Below are 19798 nucleotides of genomic sequence, written 5' to 3'. Positions count from 1 at the left end.
AATCTGTATAGAGTTGTAAATTTTCTATATAATTTATCATTCTTAGTACAAATAATGACATTTTTGTGTTTTTGCTTCTAAGCTTTATACTTCTTTATTTTGTGAGTATATTTTGGAGTTCGATTGATTTCTTTAATACTGATAGAGATATTGGTATCTGTTTTGTACTTAGTAAATTTTGATCACTGCATTGTTTTCTAGGAAAAGTGTCATTTCTTCTAATTCTATTAAATTAGTTCAATTTTATTTTTCTAATGTTTGAGATGAGCACTTAGCTTATTGTTAGTCTTTTTTCCAACATTTCACATTCCAGGCTGCACATTTCTCACCAGGTACCTCCTGATTAACAGTACCCTATGAGTTCTGTGACACAGTGCTTTCATTGCAGTGCAGCTTCAAACATTGCAAAGTTTCTATTTAAATTTAGTTTCTGACCCATGAAATCAATATTTATTTTATTTTTGAAATATGATTCCAACTTCTTTCTTAATTTTTTATTTCATAACAATGATTATGAAATGGCATTTATATAGCAATTCTTAGCTATTAAAGACTTCTTTTATGGGTAATTTGGTAAATGCTTCATATGTGCTTCTAAATAATCTTTATATTAGTTGGCTGCAGGGTTCTGTGTGTGTTCATTAGATCATGCTTCTTATTTGTTCAGTACAGTTTCCTCACTGACTTAGTGATAATTTTGTCAGCTTAATCTGTTAGCTTCTGATAGGAGTATGTATAATCCCCAAATCTGACTACTGCTATTTTTTCTATGTTTTTCTAGTAATTCTGTTTTGCTTTATATGTGTTAAGACTTTACTGTTAACTGTGCACAAGCTTAAAATTGTTACACCCTTACGCAAATTCATCTTTATGTTATAAAATAATTGCCTAAAAAATCTCTTCTATGAAATAGTTTGATTAGATATTAATAGTACTATTTTGCTGTTATTTTTAGTATTAATAGTTGTGTTTTCTATTTACTTTGCACAGAAGTATACTAGTCAATGTGTAAAAACTGGCTCTCTGAAACAAAAGCTCTACTCTGAAGCATGTGCTTGCTTCCCTAAAGTAAATACTCTCCACATGGCAAAGTGTAAGCAACCAACATGAAATAACAAGTTGAGTTGAAAAGTTTGCATAGCCACCTTTTGAAAGCTATTGAGAGACTTTGTAATCTTGCTGTAATACATCATTGAAAATGTATTTCTTTGCTTCTTTTTTCTCTTTCCTTTCTTGTATTGGATTTACCAGATTTTCTTTATTCTCTTTTCTTTCTTCTGTAGGAATGCAAGTTGTACGTTTCATGTTGTTAGCTTAGTGATGATCCTTGAACTTTTTAACATGTAGATTGATTTAACAAGCTAATCAATATCTCTGTCTTTCTCTTGAATACTCTAAGAAATCTTAGATTGCTTTGATTCTGATCCCTTGCTCCCACTTTCATACCATTGCTGTCTGGTATTTTAGTTCATGCTTTTTAAGCCTCTCCAAATTAATCAAAATATAATTACTTATGAATTTTAAACTACATTTTCTAGTGCCTGCTTGAGTTGTCCTTATCATGTATATAGTCTAGTGGCTGGACTAGACTATAGTCCAAATTGTGGTTGGTGGAACACAGATCACACAGGTAGGTGTCTTAAGGGTTTCTGATGTGGGTGTGAGAGAGGCCATATGGGTAGTGTTCCAGGTTTTCATCTCCACTCTGTAAACACCTGCCTGTGCTCTATTCCAAGTATTATTTTTTTAAAAAGTAGGTATAATTAATATATAATAAAAATCACCAATTTTTATATAGAGTTTTGACAATCATATTGTATATACACACATATAACCACTACCCTATATGGAATCACCATTCAAATCCAAACATGCATATGCACACATGCTCACACAGTGCTGAACTTACTGCTTACTGCTTTCCTAAGGCGGGGGAGCTATGCTTTCAGGCACTGTGTCTCTGAGCAGATCAGAATGTTCCTCTTATATAGCACATTTGGGGAGCATGAAGTTTGGTAATTAACTTCACCAAAGTTCTGAGCCATGAGTGATTTCACATCACTGTAGATGCCTGGTTATTCAGACAAGACTGTTGTTGATTGGCTGGCCCTGAGAAGCATGTTTATTGGAATGAGTCTCTCCGTGATGGGCTATTTTTCAGAAGTGAAGGGCTTTTGCTATTTGGTTGGCCTGCATAACCATGTTTACTGAAGTGGGTTGTCATTAATTGATTAAGGAAATTTAAAACTGTCTTTATTGGTTAATTTTTTATGGTGACAAGAAGGCTTTTATTTACTAAGCAAGTTAAAAATGAGTTTTGGTTGCCCTTATTACCACAACAACAGAAGATCAGGCTTTTTCTAAAGTGTAGGACACTTTTTTTCACGGTAATCCCTTTCAGCTCTTTCACAGCCAAATGGAGCAAAGACCATCATGGATTGCTCAGATCGTCACTACTCTTGATCCCCTTTGAGAATGAGGTCTATTTGCAGATCACCTTTAAGGGGAGATTTAGTTGTGGGGGCATGATTTTTGGTTTGATTGTTGAACAGCATGGGTACAGTCTGCTTTAGGCTTTGAGCTTTTTGTTGAATCATTTATTAGGACAGAGATTGCATAGAAGCACTTAAGTATATGGACAACAGGTATCAAACAACTGGGAGCAAAACAAAAATAACTATAGAATGAAAAGACACTATAGAATCAACACAAAGTTTTCCAGGCTTGACCAGAAATGAAGATTTCAAGGACTCCCTGAGACAGGTTGACTTTCTTTTCCACTTAGATATAATTGATTCACCTCATGAATCATGTTAATTCAGCTACAACAAGATATGTTAACAATGGCACAGATTTTCCCTAAGTAAAAGAAAAACTTATGTTATCCAATTATTTGTGTAAAGAATTTAAAGTTATTTTTGTGTTATATTACCTATTACAACAGTCAGATTATGCACAAAACTTTTTGCCTAACTTGAGTTGCCCAACTTCTCTGTGGTGTGTTCCACTAATGTTGGGGTTGGCCAAATAGTCCGTTTAGTTTTTTTCCATAAAATGACACATTTTTTATTTTCACCAATAACTTAATTGATTTGGATATTTTGAGTTATGTCAGCTGTCTCCCACATGGTGTAACATTGATTATTCTCAATTAATATCTCAATTTGATTGCTATTGATTTCAACTGGTCTACCTGACCATGGAGCATAATCCAGCGAGGAATCTCTAGCACATAACTTTGTAAACCGTTTTTGACATATTCAATCAATCACTTTCTTCATGTGCTGCACAAACCATTTTTTGTATGTGTGTTTCAGTTGTATTTTTACCTTTCTTGAAATAATAAAGCATAATATGCTGAAAATGTTGCTTATTGTCTTCCATCTTTAATATTAAAATGGCTGCATAAAAATTCACCAGTTCTGGTAAGTTTTCTTAAAATGCATGCTGATATGACAGCTGTCACAATACAGTCTAACAAAATTGTTTTGAATGAAGTTAAAGACAGCTAAGCACTACCAGAGCCATCACATGGAAAAACTAAATGAACTTTTTGGCCAACCTAACATTTCTTCACATAGTATTTTATATACTTTGGGTTCTCTGTAGGTTCAGAGGTCACCAGTAGATATTGGGAAGTCATATACTTGGAGTAGCCTAACTAATAGCTACAGAACAAAAAGGCTTGGTCCTGTGTGAACACTGAAGAGCCTTGCTTTTCACCTAGGACAAAGAACACAGGAGCTTCATGAGAAGTGACAACCTTTGTGAAGATGAGACTTTCTTGTCTTTATGGTTTTTTTAAGATGGTCATTTTGTCATTTTAAATATATCTTATCCTCTTCTTTCAGCGCCCTGAATGTGCCTGTCTACAAGAAATTTATTATTAGCAATGTCAGTCAACAAACCTTTATATTTTTTTTTCAAATTGGATGATCAACAATAGCTTGGGAAAGCTACTATAGCATTTTGGTGGTGAATGGCTCTAGTAAATCTTAAACATGTGCAAGTTTATATTATTGAAAGGGAAACATTACAGGATAAATCAGAATGTATAAATTTTAGCATGGAAGGAGAAAAACAAAAATAAAAGGATAATGAACAAACATGTGCAAAGGAGAGTGTAACAATCAGTGGTCTCAGGTATTTAGGAAAATCTGGTTCTGATGGTCCTGCTTGTAAGCTCTGTACTTTATAGCTGTTGCTTATTCTGAGGATCTTGGGTCAGTAATAGACTTCTGTAGGGTTTTCTAATGATCTTTCACTATTAGAAGTTGATTGGTTTAACTTACCACTTCCAATAAGACCCTTACTGCTATTCTAGAGATTTCATGGTAATGAATTCAGTGAATGTTTTTGAGCAAGGGGCAAATCCTTGTGGAATTTACAGGTTACTATTAAAATGGCTCCCCTTTACTGGGGAATAGTTAGAATATTCTATGAGGGAAAAAGGTATTAAATCTGTGCAGCAGCTGTTTTAACAAGCAAATAAATCAACCCTTCAGGAAATGAGCATACTCTATGCTGTACACCTGAAACTAATATAATATAATGTAGAAGGTCAACTGTAATTGGAAAAGAAAAGAAGCATACTAATATTAGTGCATATGCATCACCCAGAGGGCAGATATGTAAAACTCAGTTGAAAATGCCCAAATGTTTTCTCACAGTGTGGCTCCAGTCTATGCCTTGTCTTTTCACTCTTCTCCAGAATTATGTTAGCTATAGATAAGGCTAAAATTAGTTATCTTAAAATATTTTATCCATCAGTATATACTATTGTGGTCATTTTATCCTTACCGTGGGAGATTAACTCATAGAGGATTTTGAAAAGTGTTCGAGTTTTTTCAGATGCTACCAGCTGGCCATCGTGGCTCTGCCAGATCTTAGGCACACAGATCTTCCAATCTGATGGTGGCCAGTGTTTCTTTCCAGAATCCAAGAGACAAACTTAGGGTATCTATGATGGAATTTTTGAAGCTTTTCACGGATTTGACTTTATGTTCTATAACAGGTTCTTCTGTAAGGACTTCAGTCAGAGGAGACTGTTTAGCAGGATGATCTGCCAAAACATTTCCTCTCTGCCTGCTTTTGTTGTATGTGTGTGGCAGCCTTCCTTTGGGACAGTTTTTGTTTTGCTTTTCATAAAGGTCTGTTTGTTTTGGTAACATTTATTCATAATAGTAAGTAGGTATTAAATTTGTAGTTATTGACATGTCCTGGAGAGGGCTGCCCTTGGTTGACCTGAATGGATTTGACTTTGGTGAAGAATGGCATCCTACAAAACTAATTATTGTGTTTCAAATGTGGTATTTGTCTTTTAGTTTTTTTAAATAAAGCAAACCACCACAACCAGCACAACAAGAAAAGCAGCAAGTCAGGACTTGATTAGAAAATGTCCAAATGATCTGTTCTTGTCACGGAAACTTCTAGACTTGAGAAACTAATCATGAGATTCTCCTTCACTGGGTAAGGTAAAAGAATTGCTGAATTGAGAATGATATGCCAGTGCAGGTGGTACCATCATATTTAAAAAGAATCTAAGTACAGCAGGTCCTTGATAACGTTGTTTCATTGAATATCATTTTGCTATAATGTTAATGAAGGACAAAAATCAATTCCTGCCTGGGACCACTGTCTTTGGGGAGTTTGCATGTTCTCCCCATGTCTGCGTGGGGTTTCTCCAGATTCTCCGGTTTCCTCTTACATCACAAATGTGCACATTTGGTAATTGGCATGTCTGATTGTCTTGGTCTGAGTGAGTGTTGGTGTGATTGTGAGTTTCCCTGCAATGCAGGGGCATCCTGTCCAGGTGAGTGTTCACCTTGTGCCCTCAAATGCTAAGGTAGGCTCTGGCCACCTGTGACCCTGAACTGTAATAAACAGTTGGAAAATAATTTCCTCACTTGCTTTTATTAATCTTTATTAAATGTATGTATCATTCACACTTATTTCAATGTTTAATGTTAGAAGTGTTTTGGGTTTTTATTGAGAAGCTTGGCAATGTTTTTGTGACTAGAAATATGCCTGACTCTTGTTTATGTCAATTCATCTATGGAAAAGTTGCTTTTGTTATATATTCTTTTGCATAAAGTTGCAGTTATCAAGAACCTATTGACAATATTAAGTGAGGATTGTTGTATGATATATAATGATTGATTTTACTCATTTAAGGACTGTAATTGCTCTAAGATTAAAATGTTTCAAAGTTTAAGGAATTTATAATTTAGCTCCAAAAGTATGCAGAGAACAAATATACATGCATATATGTGTGTGTGTATATATGTATATATGCATATATCTCTTTCATTGAAAATGATATCCTTGTATGATGAAAAGGAGTGGTAGAAAAGTCCCCAAAGTCTCCTGCTGGCCAAAAATCTCAGAACATAAATGTCGCAGACCCCAGATTGTGAGGTCCACAGCACTGTAGCTGAGACAAAAGAAATTCACATGGACTACTGAATCCCTTGGAGAAAAGGGGCAGGCAGCTTCTCTCTCAAGAGAAGCAAAAGCCTTGGCCCTTGCCTCCATTGGCTTTTATTGGTTTTCTGGGCACCTCATTTACTATGCACAGGTTTGCTTTATATGGTTGCCTTTTATAGAAAACAAAAGAGAGGATGCTGCTAATCACACCACAGAAGAGGGATATTTGCAAATGAAAAGGCAAAAGTGGTTGAACCGGTTACACTCATCCTTGGAAGGTTTAGCATGGATTTTAGGAATTACTTTGCAATAAATGTCCTCAGTTCAGGGTGAGGGAGTTTTTTAGCAAGAGCAAGACTCAAAGCAGTGTAGGCACCTTGCAGGCCTGATTCCCCATGGGAGAACCTATCCGTGGGCGTGGGTCCTGTGCATCTCCAAGTGGGAACTGGGCCCACCCACGCAGAATGGTCTCCTATACATAAACAATGATACTCTGCTTATAATGAGCTCACACACCGTCACCAAGGGATTATATATATATGTATGTACACAGTGTTTGATAACTTTGAGAATTTTTCCTTATTGTTCAATTTCCTTGGGAAAAATATTTCTACTATGAATGCACCTCATGAAATTGTAAAGAAGTGTTTATACTTTGGAGAGAGGTAGTGCTTTCTGCAGCCTTTAGCCCTCATGGTCATGTGAGTCCTCTCCCTCCTCAGGAACATTAAGAAATAAACAGATTTCTCTGTTAAGCCACTTTCTCTGTTTCATAACATTAATATATTTTATATTGTTAGCTTTAAGCTTGTACGATAACACTATGCACTTTAAATTTGAAAGAGATTGAATTTTTTGATATCATATCCTTCCCCTCAAAAGAAAAACAAACACCAACAACAAACGAAAACTAAACTGTTACAGCAATTTGGAAGAACTAATACTATCCTTTTTTCTTTCTAGTTAGAATAATTTTGATAATTTGTCATGCAGGGATTTGTCTACTTTATAAAGCCCATGTATTCCTGAAGACTATATGAATAACTCTAATTCAGCGCTGCAGAAATCAATTGTAATGATCACTTAATATGAAAAGGTGTCAAAAGCCTTGGCAGCTGTTGCTCAGTGGATTGAGTGCCGGCCTGTGAACCAAGGGGTCATTGGTTCAATTCCCATTCCCATTCCAAGTCCAAGCACGTACCTGGGTTACAGGCCAGGTCCCCAATAGGGGGCACACGAAAGGCAACAACACATTGATGTTTTTCTCCCTTTCTCTCTCCTCCCCTCTGTCTAAAAACAAAATAAAATCTTTTTTAAAAAAGATGTTAGTAAAACAATGTGGTCATATCATAAAAGAAAAATTTTACAAGTTTCAGTCATCAGCTCAAGGTTTCAGGGTATTTTGCCTTAGTGTTAACCGTGAGAGTGTGATCTGTAAGTAAGGCAGTGCTGACAAGGTAGGCGTGGGTGGTGCCATCCCCTGGGGAGCACGACTTGAAAAGCACTGATCCAAATGGTTTCAGGCTTCAGCAGAAAACGAAATGCTGCAAGGGTAAAGTAGTGTTAGCAAAAGTTGTAGTGCCTGGAAATTACTGCTGAGGCATCTGGAATTCATTAGATTTTCAACATTTCAGTAGCTCATGTATGTGAAGGGAATTGTGATGGAGGAGGGAGATAAATTTAAAAGGAATGAATGTTTCTTTGTGCAGTTAGTTAACTCATCAGAAAACAGTATTGACTTTACACAGTAAAATTTGTAAACCCAACTCTGTACACCATAAATCCAAAATGCTCATCATGTTAGAGAGTTCCAGACTCTACCCCACCCCAAACTCAACATATGATATATTATCAGTGATTATTTAATTCCTTTACTTGAAAGTTTTTCTCAGGTTACTTGCATTCTGCCAATTGCTTGGCATAGCACAGGCTAGGTAAATTTGGATTCCAGCTCAGAGATGAAGAAGTAAAAGTGCCTTATTGGGGGGGTGGGTGTTGAGAGCCTGTGAGAGGGCAGGACAGGGGAGGGGTGGTGGGGCAGGGGAGCATCAGGAGGAGAGAGTCCAGAAAGAGAAGTCACTTCAGCAAAGCACTAGAGTCAGACCACAATGGAATGCTGGATTCAAGAATTGTGCCATTGGGTTATTACTTACTTGTTTCCCAATTGCTAAAATAAAATGGGGATAATAACTGTAGTCTCCTTACAGGGTTCTGTGGTGGGGGTAGAGGACAGAACAGTGTGAGGTGTCACCTCTATTGTGGCTACCGCATGAAAGGAGGTCAGGAAGACTGAAAAAGGACTGGAGGGCATTGAAGCTAAATTTCACTCACTTTGCAATTTTGTTTGGGACTGGCTCCCAAAGGTACAAATGTTGGGGAATTCTGTTTTCTAATCTCAAATGCAATGGGAAAAAATGCACAAGAAATGTGGAATGTCTGATCTAGTGAAGTTGATGGTGGTCCATCCCCCAACCTAAAGATAATTAGTGAGAGAAAAAGAGTATATCAAGAGCAGATTCAAAGGAACCTGGGAAAAACTAAGTATTTTGGTGGAACAGAAGCACAGCCACAGAGATATTTGTACATTTCCATTTTGGAGGACTAATTGGCAAGCCCTAGATAGGAGTTTGGGTGTGATAAACTCAATAAACAGGACATCAGTTTCCTGAGAATCTCAGATCAAGGTGTCTGTGTTTCCTTTGTAGTAATATTCTTATGTCTGTTTAGGACACAGAGGTGGGCAAAAGTAGGTTTACAGTTGTTTGTATGGAAAATAATACAAAATTAGTAATAATACAAGAACTGTTTCGAGTACTCACAACTGTAAACCTACTTTTGCTCACCTGCTGTATAACCCAATGGCTTTCAGTAAAATCTCTGTCTTGACAACTCATCATGAATACAGTATATATTTCTCCCACAAAACATTTAAATGTTATTTAACAATTCTCATGATCCTGTTTTGGGATCTAAGAACTATTTGGCAAGTCACCACACTCTGAGATAAGAAGTACTGTGGCACATGGCAATGTTAAGTGCTTTGTGGATTTGGCATTAAGAGACATCATGGTCCTTATTAGCTCAATTTAAGAGTCATCTTACTTGGAAGTGATATACAGATACAGCAATCCTCATTTTTTTCTCTACTCCTCCAAAGTCTTTAAGGATACAAAAGATAAACCTACTATATGGAAAATCAACTGTTTAGCTGTAATTCTCTTTTATTAAAAACTGTATAATGTTGAGCTAAAAATAATTTCCTTGCTCCTATCCTAGAGGAAATGAGCCTGAGCTCAAGAACAAAGAATTGCAGGAAGTGTTTGGACTGCTTTTCCCAGCCAGTGGCGTCTCCCAGCAGCTGGGCACAAAGCCTCCCTCTCAGCTCCTTCTCAGAGGCTGGGTTTCGAGAGAAGGCATCATTTAGGTGAAGTGGGAAATGAGTGGGTTGCCTGGCGCCCTCCTTCAGCATGCTACACTGGTTTCTCCTCAAGCACAAAATTCTCTTGTAAAACAATGACAACTGAGTTCCAGTGCAGATTCAGAGATATTTATTTTTATCACCAAAAACTGTTTAAATAATAGCTTTTATTCAAGGAGTAAAATTCATTTTAATCTCATAAGTAAATTCAGTGTTATGTTTAAAAAAATCATTAAAGGTCTAGAGCCCATTTGCTACATTTTCTTTGGAAAGTGGTATACTTGGAGGATATTTGTAAATTGGGTGTTCAATGAAGATGCTTGAATATAATCATTGCAATTGCCAAAGTTTTCTTGTTCTGAAAACAATCAGGAGTGATGCAGATATAATGACTTTTATCTTTAGAACACAAACATGTATCTTGAAGACAAACAAAAAATTGCAAACATAAAGATCAATATGTTCAGTTTTTAAAAATCATAGTTGTAAGGTAATTGAAAATTATTGGTGAGGAAAACTATTCTGCTAAAGGAGAAAACAGGAAAAAGTTACAATGGGTGGTGGTGGGGAGGGACTGCCAACGCAGTCAGTTTAGGCAGTTGATCTAAAAAGGAATAAAATCTTAGAATCATCTAGGAAATTATGGCAGAAATGAGTCTACCATACACTTGTTCTGTCAATTATATCCCAATTACAAAAAAAAAACCACATGCTAAACTTGGATCTGTTGCATATCTGTTTAAAAATGAGTCACTGTTCATAAAATTAAATACTTTTAAAGTTGAGTTCCTTGGAGGCAAGGATTTTATCTTCTACCTTTAGGTAACCTCACTTGTACTTATATTTTTATTTGTTATATGTATATGTTTGTATTTACTGATTTGAAACTTTATATTTTTCACCAAAACCATTTTTAACTGAGAGAAATAAAAGTAATTGTCCTTATTTTTTAAAGAATGTTATTTCTTTAAATATCTGAACTTACTCATCCTGTTATGTGTGGCATAAAATTGATTATTCTTATTGAAACTTTGCTTGTACTGCAAAAATCAAATGAGTTCCCTTAAAGAATCCTAGAAATAGGTATTGACTGACAAATGACAATGCAATAAAAGCCTTTAGATCAATGAAATAAATCCAAATGTAAGACTCAGTCAGATGTTGCACAGACTGGAATATGCACTTTATGGAAGACAAGCCCCAGAAATACCAGGGGCTCTTCAGTAGCACATACAAAAAGAGGCCTTGACAGAAAGAATAGCCTGCTGGTTTCCAAAAAGAGTGCAGAGAAATGAAAATTTGCAGTTCCAGTTACTTTATTCAGAAATAAGAGAGAACAGCTGTTCTTTACCCTCCCTATGTCATCATAGGTAATTAGAAGAAGGTAGAATAAATAAATGAATATGTTTGCAATATAAGTAAATACCCTGATCTCCCATTCTCCATTGATTACCCCTGCCTTTCTCTCCTTGTCTCTCCCTCCCTCTTTCCCTCCTTCTCTTACATAAATAAGGTTTGTTCTGGAACTGGGGCAGGTATTGACACTTTAAAAATAGGATAAAAGGTATTCAGAGCTTCAGTATTCTTTATGTACCAGAAGTTTCTTAGAAACAATGATAGACAATTTTAGGATCTGTCTATATGGATGAGTCTATAGATTGTCATTTAGCAGTCAGGGTGCCTTAGTAATTACCCGACAATGACCTGAATTAGACTGTGACATTGAGTGAGGAATAAGTTGTATTGTAGTATTTCAGTTTGGAGTAGTTCATTCTAGAACTTAGCCTCTCCACACTAATACCAGTGCCTACTGTGGAAGAGTTACTGATCTTGTCCCTAGGGATGAAGCAGAGGAAAAATATGTTCCTCCTTTCATAGAAGATGCAGTCCAAAGTGGTGGGGAAGATAAACAAAATATAAAATATATTTTATTTTTAGAAACATTTAAGTGCTAAGAAAACAATAAAGCATAATTAGCATCCAGAGAGTGATGTTGAGATGCAATTTTATAGAGGAGGTGAAGTAAGTTCTCTGAAGAGCTGACATTTGAACAGAGGACGGAAGGAAGTAGAGGATGAACTGTGCACATATCTGGCAGCTCAGGGGAGGCTTCCAAAGAGAGAATGTAAGTTACAGACAAGCTGGATCAGAAGCAGGATTGACATGAAACAGAAAAGAGATTGTGTTACTGAAGGATCTTGCCCAATTGTGAGAATGATTGGCAATAAAGCCAAAGAGGTAGTGATGATGCCAGGTCCCTTAGAGTCTTCTAGCCCATGGAAGGACTTTAGATTTTACTCTGATTGAGACTGGAACCCATTGGAAGGTTTTCAGGCAAGCAGTGGCATGAGATGCCCTAGGCTTTAGGAAAATCACTCTGGCTACTTCGTGGAAAATAGAATAAAAGGAAGCAACAGTGGATGGAATGGTCCCATCAGGAGATGCATCCCCAACACTGTATTTACCCTCCACTCTCTTCCACCCTATTTTCTGCCTGTTGGGCTCCTATGGACCATATCAATAGGCCCTGTTGAAAGCTCTTTTCAGCCAATGGGGAACCTGAGCAAAGCATTGTGGTAGAAAACGCAGGAAATTTATCCCTCAGACTTCCTTCCCAAGAGCAATTCATCCATGTTGGCTGAATTCCTCAGACAAGATCAAATTCCTCAGGCATCCATCTCAGCCCTATAACAGCCCCCTTCCTCTTCAGAAGTAGGAGTGGGACAGAGTCCCGAGTGTCCCATCTCCTGGGTACTGCTCCATCCCTGGGGTTTCAGTGACTTAGACTAAGGTTGTAGTGGTGGAGCTAGTGAGAAGTCATAGTCAAGATAAGTTTGAAGTATAGCTAGGAAAATATCTGATGGATTGGATCCAAGCTATGTGAAAAAGGAGAATGAAAAGAAAAGTTGGAAAATAAGAGCAAAAGGAGGTTCATCCTTCAGGATCTCATTCTCATTGCTGTGGAAAAAATAAGTTTGGGCAGTCTTTAGCATTTAGTGGCAATATAGTTCACTTGAAAACAAACTTAAGCAGATTTAATTGATTTATTATTTTTTTTGTGCTTTATCAGCTGCCCAGTCATAACTCTTCTGGTATGGTATTTTATTTAATGGAACCCCAGAAAATTAACACAGTAACATTTTTAAACAAATGTTTATTGAGGATATATTTTGCTTTTATACATTTTATTATGTTATACATATTGTATTACTATATACAAACCTGAACATTTTTACTTTTATATGTATATTATATAGATACAAAAGCACATCAATGTCTATATAGATACACATATAGAACATTTCTCTCTCGATATATATGTGTGTGTATATATATACACATGTAGAAGTGTAAAATATATAAAAATATATATAAAAAGTACATTGTCCAGCAATAGAAAGTAAATAATTTCTATATGCAGCAGCATAAGTATGTCTCCCTAGTATAGTGTTGAGTAAAAGACACTGGGTGCACAGAATATGCATTGTCTGATCACATTTAAATAAGGCTCAAAGCAGGCAAAATTAACCTGACCTCTATCACCATATATTGGTGAAAATATTGCATTACATGATCAAACTGTAGCTTATTTATCCATGCTATTACTGATGGATATTTGGGTGTTTTCAGTTTGGGTTATTACAGATAATGCTGGTATGAACATACTTGTACATTTCTTATGGTGATTGTGTAAGCCAAGTAGCTTTCCAAAATGGTTGTATTATTTTGCCCATTCATGAACAGTGTGTGAGAGTTCTGTGTGTTCCAAATCCTCACCAATACTTTGCCTTATCAGTCCTTTTAATTTTAGACAGCCTGGTGGATATGCATGCAGTTTCATTGTGATTTTAATTTACATTTTCCTCATGACTAATGTGATTTAGAATGTATATTGTGTATATTGGCTTTTGTGAAGTATCTATCCAAGTCTTTTGCCCTGAACATCTATAGCTTAGGAGAAAAAAGAAGGACCCTAAAGAAATTTTTTATAGAAAATGTGTGATTTCTTCTCAGTGGGTCCATTCTCTGCATTACCTTGTCCTCCAAGTCCCACCCATGTCAACAGCTCCAAGTCAGGTCTCTTCTACACTGTGACACCACCACTTTATGTTTGGGTTGTGTGATCCTGTGCCATCATGAGAAATAATTTCAGGGAGAAATCCCAAGTGAATATGAACTCATATTACGTGCTTTTATTTTTTGAAATTTATAGCTCTGTGTTGGTTGCTGTCCATTGCCTGAAATAGGTGTTTTATGTATTTTTGTACAGTTATTATAGGAAGGCTGCACTGGTACATTGTGGATGGAACCAGTGGTCTCAAATATTTTTTAATCTGTTTATTCTTGTTTTATCTTTTTAGTTATATATTCCTTGTTTATTCTCTTAATGGTATCCTAGATATTATAGCATTCACCCTTAATTTATTAACATTGATTATAAATTAGTATTTTTTCACTTTAGGACAATGCTTGCACCTTCAGACTTTAAACTGCATTTATTCTCCTCTCATCTCTTATGTTGTTGTTGCATTTTAATTCTACATAGTTATTTCATTCTGCAAGGCCCACTGTTGGTCTTTATATAGTAAGTGACACCCACATATTTATACTTCCTAGTATTCTTTCTTTTTTTCTGCAATTCTGCTCTTTAACCTAAGATTATTTTCTTTCCACTGAAAAAATTCCCTTTGGTGTTCTTTACTTTCTTTCAGTTTTTAATTGCTTATTTTTTGAGGGACAGTTTCACAGGGTGTAGCATTTTAGGTTGACTATGGTATGCTTTTGGTGTGTTAAAGATGCCATTTCATTGTCCACTGGCTTTCATTCCTTTCGTTGCCCTCAGTCTTGTTTTTCGTTCTGATTTTTTGTTATGTGGTAATCTTTAAAGTACTGTGAATTTGTTTTTAGATTTTTCTACTTCATTCTGCTTTATATATTCCAACTCTCTGGTGAATTATTTCCACTTATGTGTTTTATTTAATGTATTAACTATAGTTATCTCAAAATCTGTGTCTAGTAATGTCAGTATCTGGACTACCGGAATTCATTTTCATTTTTGTTTTCTGGTTTTTCTCTTTGTCCTTGTTCCTTGGTATTACTGGAAATTTTTTAATTGAATGTTAGACTGTGCATTTAAAATGTCCTGGTTGCCTCAGCACCTCCTGAGTGATTTCCAGGAATTTTAACAATCTAATTATGAGATTTTTTTGAGTCCTAATTTTGTAAATATTAACTTATAAAGTAATGCAAATGTCAAAAGCCTTTTTATATATTAATTCCTTTCATGATATATTGCATTATATGTAAATATAGTACATTATTATTCTATATTAACTTTATTTCTACCCCAATGACACAAATATTTTCCATTTTTAAAAAACCACTTTCTATTACTTGTGATTTATTATTATTCTATTTATGAAGTTTAATTGTAGCCATAAAAATTCCATACAAACAAAAATTTAAATTTGGGAAGCAGAAACTGATACTTCATTTATTCCACATATGTTTTGCATACTTATCAATTATACTACAAACCTCTTCCCCCCATTCTGTTTTTTTTCCTTTTATAATGATTCTCTTACTACCACAAGAATCATTGTACTGCCATCAGATGGCAGTACAAAAAGATTAACCATGTTTTTTACCTTTCATATTCTTCAAAATCTTAAAACATTATGAGTTTGGACTCCATTCTGTGTCTACTGTATTCAATGAATCAAAAAATTGGACTTGAAAATTAGACTTTCTCCTTCTGGCTAATGTCAATCTTATGCTTGTCAGAAGAGAACATACTATTTTAAAGCCATATTTCCCACCAACAAAAAGGGCAGGTTTTTTCATTGACAAATGCATCTTGCTAACATGTATGATTGAGGAAATTGTGTAAGAAACAGTGATGGAGGGGATGATGGGGCTATCAGCCTACTGAGAGTAAATTAAAAATATGTATATGTATGTCTATATTTGATTAGCATTTGCATTAACATGAACACTCTATGTCTAGTCCTCAAATGGCATTTACTAAAAATGCTTTGTAGGAGGTCTTGACATCAAAAAGGACTTCTAAAGAACAGCAGTCTAGAGAGAAATGTACAAGGTAAATAGGTCATCTCAGGTGTGCAGATTTGTAATAATTTCAATTCAGAACATCACAGAGGACCCTATTCCTCTTTTCTAATTCTCCTCATATTGACTAGTACAGATCTAGGGTCAAAATCCTAATAAAGATTCTGCAGAGAAACAGGTTTCCAGAAATGATTTTCTCCCTTCTGTATTGAATTTCAATTATCTAACCACTGTTTTAGGAGTGTGATTTTCCTACTAACATTTCACTGAGAATGCTAAGAGACTCTAGGGAAGAGAAGAAGATGACTATCTTGATCTTTTATTGCTAGAAAAAAATACACACAAAGAAAGATGATATTAGCTCAACAGCTATAATAACTTGAGAAGAAGAGTGAGGACCTGGCTGTGTATTTAAATACCACTTGAGAACACACAACATAAATGAAAGAACATAGACCATCCTGTAAAAATCAGTGTCCCTGGAATTTAAAAGACATTAGGCATGCTCTCCTTGAAGCACAACACCAAGGCTGGCATTGAGAAAGCCAGCTTACAAGACAGCAGAATTAAGGTTTGAGACCCTGGAGCATCAGAGGTGATTTAAAACATCTGAATTTCCAGAATTATTGACTGTGAAGTTGTTATGACTCCATCTGCAGTGACTTTTCCTGCTCTGTGTATGAGGGAAAGCATATATTTGAAGCCCTACAAGATCTGTTTTAGCACACTGAAGTAGTTAAAATTATGAAATGTGAAGTCAGACAGACCTGGGTTCAAGTTTGAGCTCTGCCACTTGCTAGCTCAATGAATTAGGTCAGCATTTTCAATCATCTTGAATCTCAGTTTCCTTATGTATAAGTTCCCACCCTACAGGAATATTACCTCTGTTGGAATGAAGACTCATGGATAAATCTATGATATTTTAAAGAGATATTTGAAAGATCAACTTTGTGCTATTGGGATCAAGATTATGAAATATGGACAGGCTGAAACTGAAGAGTGATTATTCAGACCATGACATCACTAGCAGACATCATTTTGTTCTATTCCCATGGGTATAGGATCAAAGGCAGCAGATTTTAAGTTGACTATGTAACAACATGCTAGTGTGAGCCATGTATAAGCAAGAGAATAATTCTTAATGCATTCTTTTAAAAAATTTTATTGAATTTATTGGGATGACCTTGATTAATAAAATTATATAGGTTTCAGGCAGACAATTCTATAGTATATCATCTGTATATTGTATTGTGTGTTCACCCTCCCCCCAAGTCAAGTTTCCTTCTATCATCATTTAACCTCCATACTTCTACCACACTCCACCCCCTTTCCCTCTGGTAATCACAGTAATCACCATACTGTTGTCTGTATCTATAAGTTATTGTTGGTTGTTTTGGGGGTTTTTTGGTTAATTTCTTCTTTTTCACCCAGCCTCCCAGTCTTCCTCCCCTCTGACAGCTATCAGTCTTTTCTGTCTATGAGTCTGTTTCTTTTTGGTTTGTTAGTTTATTTGGTTCATTAGATTCCACATATAAGTGAAATCATATAGCACTTGTCTTTGACTGGTTTATTCACCTGTGCTGTCTTTAATACACACCCCCTTTGGGGAATAATTATCACCTTCAGCAAAGGCTTGTTGACACCCGCTACATTTAGTATAACAGGCCGAGTGCTGGGAATTCAATCCTCTTCGTCACACACATACACACAGAATGTTGTTCCTCTAGTATGTTTAGCTGTGAGAGCATCAGTTTTTATTAACAGTATTATAAGAAATAGCCCTATGAGATTTGTTGAATTTTGAGAATCACAAAATGATAAAACTTTTCTTGATTCTAGTTTAAAGAATAGTTGTAATTCTCTTAAGCAATTGATTTGTTTTTATAGATGGATATTGTGACTCTTGTTAAGTGACAAAGATTCCTTGTTTGCAATTAGTTTCTGGAAAACATAGCACTAAACTATGGCCCAATAATGGTACATATGTAGGTTATAATAATATTCATTTTTAACATCCTGTCAAAATGTATGCAATGTTAAAAAAACTCCTGAAATGTTTTTCTGAACCCTTAAGAGGTACAAATAAGTGCCTAATAAACTGATTCTGAACCACTTTTACAACATCATGTGGGAGACGGGATGACTGGTATTCTCAATGGGCTAAATGAAGTGTGGCCTATGGATGAGAGTCACACTGAAGAAAACATTTTTGCCCCACCACATTCCTATGCTCTTTCTTAAACCTCAGTGCTGCACCAGAATCCTTTAGAAGAGAAGAGTGGAATGCAGAGGGAGAATGGGCCGTTAGCCACAGAGTAATTTGGGAAACTTGGAGAAGGCCATGCTGAGCTTTCCAACGGACAGCTCTGGGAACTGCTGTCATCCCAGGCGTCTCAGCTAGCCGAAGGACCAGGAGGACAGCAGAGGACCTTGTCATGCACTTCTAAGTACAGGCTCTAATTCCCTTCCAGCTGTAAATCTGTGTCCTCATCATCATTCCCTGAATCGAATTTGTATGTGATAAAGTGGCATTCTTTAGCACAAAACGATTAGAGATGTAGACTACAACAGCACCTTCAAACTGTTTCTGAGATGTTGTTTCACATAAGCTGTTAAAAAAAAGTTTCATGGTCAAATATTTTAGGCCAAAGTGTTTTAAAATGTGCTTGTTTTGCTTTGCTACATCATTTCTCTTACCATAGTTTGTAAATATTTAAGAGGGAAATGTAGTATAATGAGTCATTTTCCCAAATTATTTGTCCATAGAACATACTTTTCCCTAACTAAGAACTATTAAATTTCACAAAATGCTAGGGTTCTATGGAATAGAGATCGGAAAATAATGGCTTCTGGTAAGAATAGTAGAGGACTTTTAGTGAACTAAAGAAAATGCATAATTTCTGACAGGAAATTTAAAATGTAGTAAGAACTTTTAAAAATTCAAAATAATTAAACTGTAAGGTTGGATTAAATATTTTATGACAAAACCTATTTTTCTAAATTTAAAAGTATCTTTTAAAGAATTGTTTTGTATTTCTAGCAAAATGAATTATACCATGTTAATATACAATTTTCCCCTGGAAACACACACACACATCCTAAAAATGAGTCAATTTTGAAATTTGTGCAGAATATTTTAAAATACTAAAAACGTTCAAGAAGATTTGATAAGACTTAGGCTCAAGAGGTAGTATTTAATTATTATTAAGTAGCTTAAGTAAAGTAATTCCATTTATAATACAGTTTAAATTCAGAGAATAAAAAGAGTAATATAAATGACAGATAGTCTTGGAAATATAAAATACATTCAAAACTAAAATAATTAAAACAAGTTTGAACATTTTGTCCTTATACTCAGCCTATATGGCAGTGGTTTTTAATGAACATGAGAAACTCCTGGTCAGAGACTTAAATTCAAGATGTCAAACTACGCTTACCCATTTACCTCCTCTTCCTCACAGAACCACAGTAAAGTGATCATAAAATGATATATAATGGAATGCATGCCAACAGCCATGGAGAAAATAGAAGGGAAATTTCAGAAGATGCAGAGTCCAATAAATTTCTAGAGACATTTTGTGATGGGCAGAATAACAGCCCACAGTGATGGCCGCACAGTAATTCCCAGAGCCTGTAGACTTGTTGCCTTACAAGGCAAAGGGCACTTCATGGATATGATTAATATTACAGATCTTGAGGTGCGGAGTCTATTCTGGGTTATCTAGGTGGGCCCAACCTAATCACAGGAGTTCTTAAAAACAAAGAACATTTCCTGGCTTGGGAGAGAGAGAAAGAGAAAGAAGGAAGGAAAGGAAGGGAAGGAGAGAAGGAGAAGGAGAAGGAGAAGGAGAGAGATGCAACTTTGCTGGCTTTGAAGATACAGGA

Source organism: Phyllostomus hastatus, unplaced genomic scaffold (genome assembly GCF_019186645.2).
Source record: "Phyllostomus hastatus isolate PE091 unplaced genomic scaffold, TTU_PhHast_1.1 phas_contig_40, whole genome shotgun sequence".
Lineage (NCBI taxonomy): Eukaryota > Metazoa > Chordata > Mammalia > Chiroptera > Phyllostomidae > Phyllostomus > Phyllostomus hastatus.
This window is presented reverse-complemented; position numbering follows the sequence as displayed.